The sequence below is a fragment of the Heterodontus francisci genome, chromosome 34 (assembly GCF_036365525.1).
Source record: "Heterodontus francisci isolate sHetFra1 chromosome 34, sHetFra1.hap1, whole genome shotgun sequence".
Classification (NCBI taxonomy): Eukaryota; Metazoa; Chordata; class Chondrichthyes; order Heterodontiformes; family Heterodontidae; genus Heterodontus; species Heterodontus francisci.
The window spans coordinates 21,200,668-21,206,324 of record NC_090404.1 but is presented as its reverse complement, the minus strand read 5'-3'; the positions used below and the strand labels follow the sequence as shown (position 1 = coordinate 21,206,324).

The window sequence follows — 5,657 nt, the reverse complement described above, 5'->3', positions numbered from 1 at the left end:
ATCAATACACAACAGCACCTGCTAATACAGCACAGCAAATACATAATATTTACTCCATGAAAATGTATTTCTTCTTGACAGAGAAAAAACTATTGACTCCTTTTACATCATCGCACTTACACATGCCTCTGCTTCACTGTTCACAATCAAACCCACCTCTTCGCTCAGATTATTCCTTCCACTGTCAATATTGACTTACTTCTATTTCAGTTTACTATGGCTTAGCCGACTGTAACATTCACTTTCACGTTCTTAAAGCATTGCTCGGCTACCACCGCTGTTTCTAGGTTGCACATGTTCCATTCACACCAATATTCATTTGGACCTTGAACATACATTTGGGTCTGAGTGACCGCTCGGCAGACACAGGTTACAAAAGTAGGGCTGGGGCTTTGGAAGGACAACGGCGGGTTGTTGACAATATTTCTTTGAGGAATCTTCTGAGACAAGGGATGTGAACTGAGGAACTGGGTTTTGTTTTCATGACAGTTGGAGATTTTCCTCATGAAATTTGTTCTTTGATGAAGTAACGGAGAAAGTTGATGAGGATAGCGGTCATGTGATTGATGATTTGCACATGGACTTTCAAAAGGCATCCGGTGAAATACCACATAATCGAGCTGTTAGAAAAATTAAAGCTTTGGAATTAAAGGACCAGGGCCAGCGTGGTTACATAATTTGCTGAGGGATATAAAACGGAGAATAGCGACCAGAGAAGAGGATGAGTTTCCAGGGTGATGGGGAAAAACTGGATTGTGGGATTAAACTGACAGTTCTATCAAAGAGCCGGCACAGGCTCGGCGGGTAGACAGGCTTCCTTCTGTGCTGCAAAATTCACTGATTCCATCATGTTCATTTTCACATCAACTGGGAGGTGCAACAGAACTCAAGACTCCAAAGACAATGATTTCCCACAATATGTTCAGGGCAATCCTCTATTGCTGTGTACGGACCATTTAATTACAGAGCGGTGGCACTTTCGAGCTGTGATGGCCGAGTGGTTAAGGCGTTGGATTTGAAATCCAATGGGGGTTTCCCCGCGCGGGTTCAAACCCTGCTCGCAGTGAGTTTGTATCACTTTTCTTGAGTTGGCTGTCTGTTCACCAATCGAACTGACGTTTGCTGTAATCTGTTAAACTGATTGATGCAAAGCTCATTCTGCTAAATTGAAACGTTCACGTTTATCGGTATCAATTAGACATTGTGGATTTGTTAGAAACTAAACTAAAGGTAAAATGGATGAGAAATAAAAACAGAAAGAAGTGTTTTTAATAAAGATCAGTGCAATGTTATTAAGGAAATGGAACCTTCAGTGAATGTGTGGGAACATGATTTGGTTTTATTAATTTGAACCAGATTTCTGTGTAAAATGACTGCAGCAGAACGCTAACCTTCAGAGAATCAGAGAAATTTCCTGCTGAACGTGAAGAAATCGGAAAAGCAACTAACCTGAAAAGGCACTGCCGAGCTTCACTGGTGCTCGAGTGGTTAGGATTCAGTGCACTTACTGCCATAGCCTGGGTTTGATTCCTGATCAGAAAATGATACCTTCTTGCTGCTATGGCAACTCTCACAAACATGATTTACTCGCTAAATGAAAGCAGAAAATGCTCAGCACATCTGGCGCTAACAGTGGAGAGAAAATCGCAATTAAAGCTCTAGATCAGTGATTATTCATCAGAGATGGAGAAGTCGGAGATGTAACAGGTCGATAACAATTGCAGAGACAGAACAAGGGGAGTGAAAGGGAACACCTGAAGGACTGTGAAAAGTTACAACACAGAGTGATGTACTGATAAAAGGGATGATGGTGCAAGGAAAATGTGGTTGGTAATGGGACAGCTATTTGTCCCTGCTGTTCCGTCTGCCAGACTTCACTGCATGTTAACTGATCCTTGCTGCTTTTGCTATTTTTTCACTTCAGGCCACTTTCGTCACAGACTAGTTTATCAGTAGAAAATCGAATGTTTACTTCGAACACAAAAGCCTTGTGAAAAAAAAGGAAATTGCCTGGGCAAGGACAGCACCGAGTGTGTTGACATGAGCATAAAACTGCAGGTGCACAAGTTTCAATTTCCAAAATGCACCAACCTAATCAATGTGGCTCCTGTGAAATGTGCAAGGCAATGCACGGCCATCAATAGAAACAACTGACACACAGCAAATTCTACCACTTTCATGTGGCATCTCCTTCTGCTTCTGTCACTGCTTATCCTCCAGCTCCCTCTGCTCCTCCAGCTCCCAGGTGAATTAGCTGCTTTATGCAAACACACCGAATTCATGAAACCCAACTTTCCCTGGAAAGCAGGGAGTGGGAATGAAAGATACAGGACATTGAGAAGCGATGGGTTTTGCAGATAACAGGATAAATAAACACTGTGATCTCATCTTCCTGCTACTTCCGGATACTGAAAGAGGAATGTGCAAGAGTTGTTCCCATTCACAATTATCAACAGTCACACTCTCCTTCCAATCTTGTACACATTGCTTAGATTTCAAACTGTGCATAATTTCTCACTGGTTTTCAATGTGAAGAAAGCGGAGCTACTTGAAGCTAGTGTTGTTCAGCAGTTGTAATGCAAGAAGATACCGAACAGGCCGATGATAACAGTGAATGTTTTGTTGAGCTGAGCTGCAGTGAAGGGTTGGCACTGTTTAAAATGTCATTCAGGAGGTCTGGTTCCAAATCTGGTGATGGAAATGACAAGAAAAACTCTCACTGAATTTCCTCAGTGTCATGAGATCAAAAGGGAAGGACACAAGGTAATATAAAGTGTATTTGGCGGTAATGGGTTGTAAAATGGCAGAATGACTGCGAAGGCAGCAGCAGTGGTGTTGAGAAATATACAATTATAGAAAAGTACAGCACAGAATGAGGCCATTCGGCCTGGCATGCTTCTTTGACAGAGCGATGGCAATTGCTTGATCAGGAGTGATATTTGTGCCAGTTTGAACAGCAGGCAGAAAAAGCTGTCCCATTGCCACCCACGTATTGCCTTGTAGCACCATCCCTTTATCCGTTTATCTGTCATTCCTTGCAACCTATTGCAGCCCTTCCTTTTTCGTCCTTTCACTCCCCTAACTCTGCCTCTGTACTCATTTACAACCTGTTACATCTCTGACTTCTCCAGCTCTGATGAACGATCATCGACCTGGAAAATGAACTCTGTTTCTCACTCCTCAGATAGTTTCAGAGCTGCTGAGTGTTTTCTCTGCCCTTTACACTATTACTATACAAGTCTATATTAGGATATTTAAAATCCCCCATTATAACTACTCTATAATTCAAATTGCAGTCTGTAATTTCCTGGCATATTTTTTCCTCTATATCTCTCTGACTAGTTGGTGGCCTTTGGAATACACCGAATAACTCCAATCAAATAGATTATATCTTTAAGATCCCAGGAGATCCTCACGCTCCAGCCCGGTAATGTTCTCCTTAATCAATAATGCTTTCTTTCCTGCCCTATCTTTCCTGAACACTGTGTGTCCAGGAATATTTGGTATCCAGTTTAGTCCTTTTTTGAGTCAGGTTTCCATGGTGACCAAGACTGGGAACTGAATATTCAAGGATATTCGACATTTAGGAAGCACAGGCAAAAAGGAAAAGGAGGTGGTGTTGCACTGATAATAAGGAATGGGCTCAGTACAGTAGTAAGGGAGGATCTCAGATCGGAAGAACAAAATGTGGAGTCTGTTTGGGTGGAGCTAAGCACCAGCAAGGGGCAGCAAACATTTGGAAGACTTGTTTATAGGCCACCAAACAGTAGTGGTAGTGTGGGGCATGGTATTAATCAGGAGATTAGAGAAGGATGTAGCATGGGCAATACGGTAATCATGGGTGACTTCAATCTGCATATAGACTGGGTAAACCTAATGAGCACCAATGCTGTGGAGGACGAGTTTCTGGAGTGCGTTAGGGATGGTTTTCTAGAGCAGTTTGTTGAGGCACCGACTAGAGAACAGGATATTTTAGATCTAGTATTATGTAATGAGAAAGGGCTAATTAATAATCTTGTTGTAAAAGAACTTTTACGGATGAGTGACCATAATATGATAGAATTTTACATTATGTTTGAAAGTGAGGTGGTTCAATCTAAAGCCAGGGTGTTAAATTTGTACAAAGAAAATTATGAAGCTTTGGGGGGGGGGGCAAATTGGCTGAGGTGGATTGGGAAAATATATCAAGGTAAAAAAAAAGACAGACAACCGTGGATAACAAAGGAAGTTAAAGATTGTATAAGATTAAAAGAAAAGGCCGATAAAGTTTCCAGAAATAGTAGTAAACCTGAGGATTGGGAGGATTTTAGAATACAGCAAAGAGGGACCAAGAAACTGAGAAAGAAAGAAAGAATGGAATATGCATGTAAACAAGCAAAACATATTTTTTTATAAAACGGACTGTAAAAGCTTCTATAAGCAAGTAAAAAGGAAATGGTTGGCTAAAACAATTGTGGGCCAATTACAGGCAGAGTAAGGAGAATTTATAATGGGGAATATAGAAATGGCAGAGAAGCTAAATGATTACTTTGTGTCTGTCTTCACTGAGGAAGATACAAGAAATCTCCCAGAATTAGAGATCCAAGGGAAAAGGGAGAATGAGGAGTTGAAGGAAATTAGTATTAACAAGAAGGTTGTACTGGAGAAATTAATGGGGGAAGGTTGCTGAGTCCTCAATACCTGATATTCTACATCCCAGAATGTTGAAAGATGTAGCTATGAAGATAATGGATGCATCGATGACCATCTTCCAAAATTCTATAGATTCTGGAAGGGATCCTGCAGATTGGAAGGTAGCAAATGCCACCCCACTCTTTAAGAAGGGAGAGAGAGAGAAAACAGGGAACTACAGACCTGTTAGCCTTACATCAGTAGTAGGGAAAATGTTAGAAGCTATTCCAAAGGATGTGATAATTGGACACATAGATAATAATGGTCTGTTCTGACATAGTCAACATGGATTTATGAATTGGAAATCATGTTTGACGAACCTGTTGGGGGTTTTTTGAGGATGTCACTACCAGAATTGATAACGGGGAGTCAGTGGGCGTAGTGGATGATGTACTTGGATTTTCAGAAGGCTTTTCATAAAGTTCCCCACAGGAGATTAATTAGCAAAATTAAAGCACATGGGACAGGAGGTAATATACTGGCATGGATTAAGGATTGGTTAACAGGCAGAAAACAGAGATTAGGAATAAATGGGTCATTCTCGCGTTGGCAGGCTGTGTCTAGTGGCGTACCGCAGGGATCAGTACTTGGACCCCAGCTGTTCACAATTTATATCAATGATTTGGATAAGGGGACCAAATATAATATTTCCAAATTCGTGGATGGCAAAAAACTAGGTGGGAATGTGTGTTGTGAAGAAGATGCAAAGCGGCTTCAAAGGGTTTTTGACAGACTTAGTGAGTGGGCAAGAAAATGGCAGATGGAACATAATGTGGAAAAATGTAAGGTCATCCACTTTGGTAGGAGGAACAGATGTGCAGAGTATTTCTTAAATGGTAAGCGATTAGAATGTGTAGATGTACAAAGGGACCTGGGTGTCCTGGTCAATAAGTCACTGAAAGCTAACATGCAGTTGCAGCAAGCAATTAAGAAGGCTGATGGTCTGTTTGCCTTTACCACAAGAGGATTTGAGTACAGGAGTAGTG

General features: G+C 41.3%; 1 non-coding gene across 1 annotated transcript; it reads left to right on the top strand.

The window, feature by feature from the left end:
* Window positions 1-983: 983 nt before the first annotated feature.
* On the top strand, window positions 984-1,066 carry trnas-uga (transfer RNA serine (anticodon UGA)). Its single transcript has one exon. It is a non-coding gene; the product is annotated as a tRNA-Ser (tRNA).
* The last annotated feature ends 4,591 nt before the right edge of the window (window positions 1,067-5,657 follow it).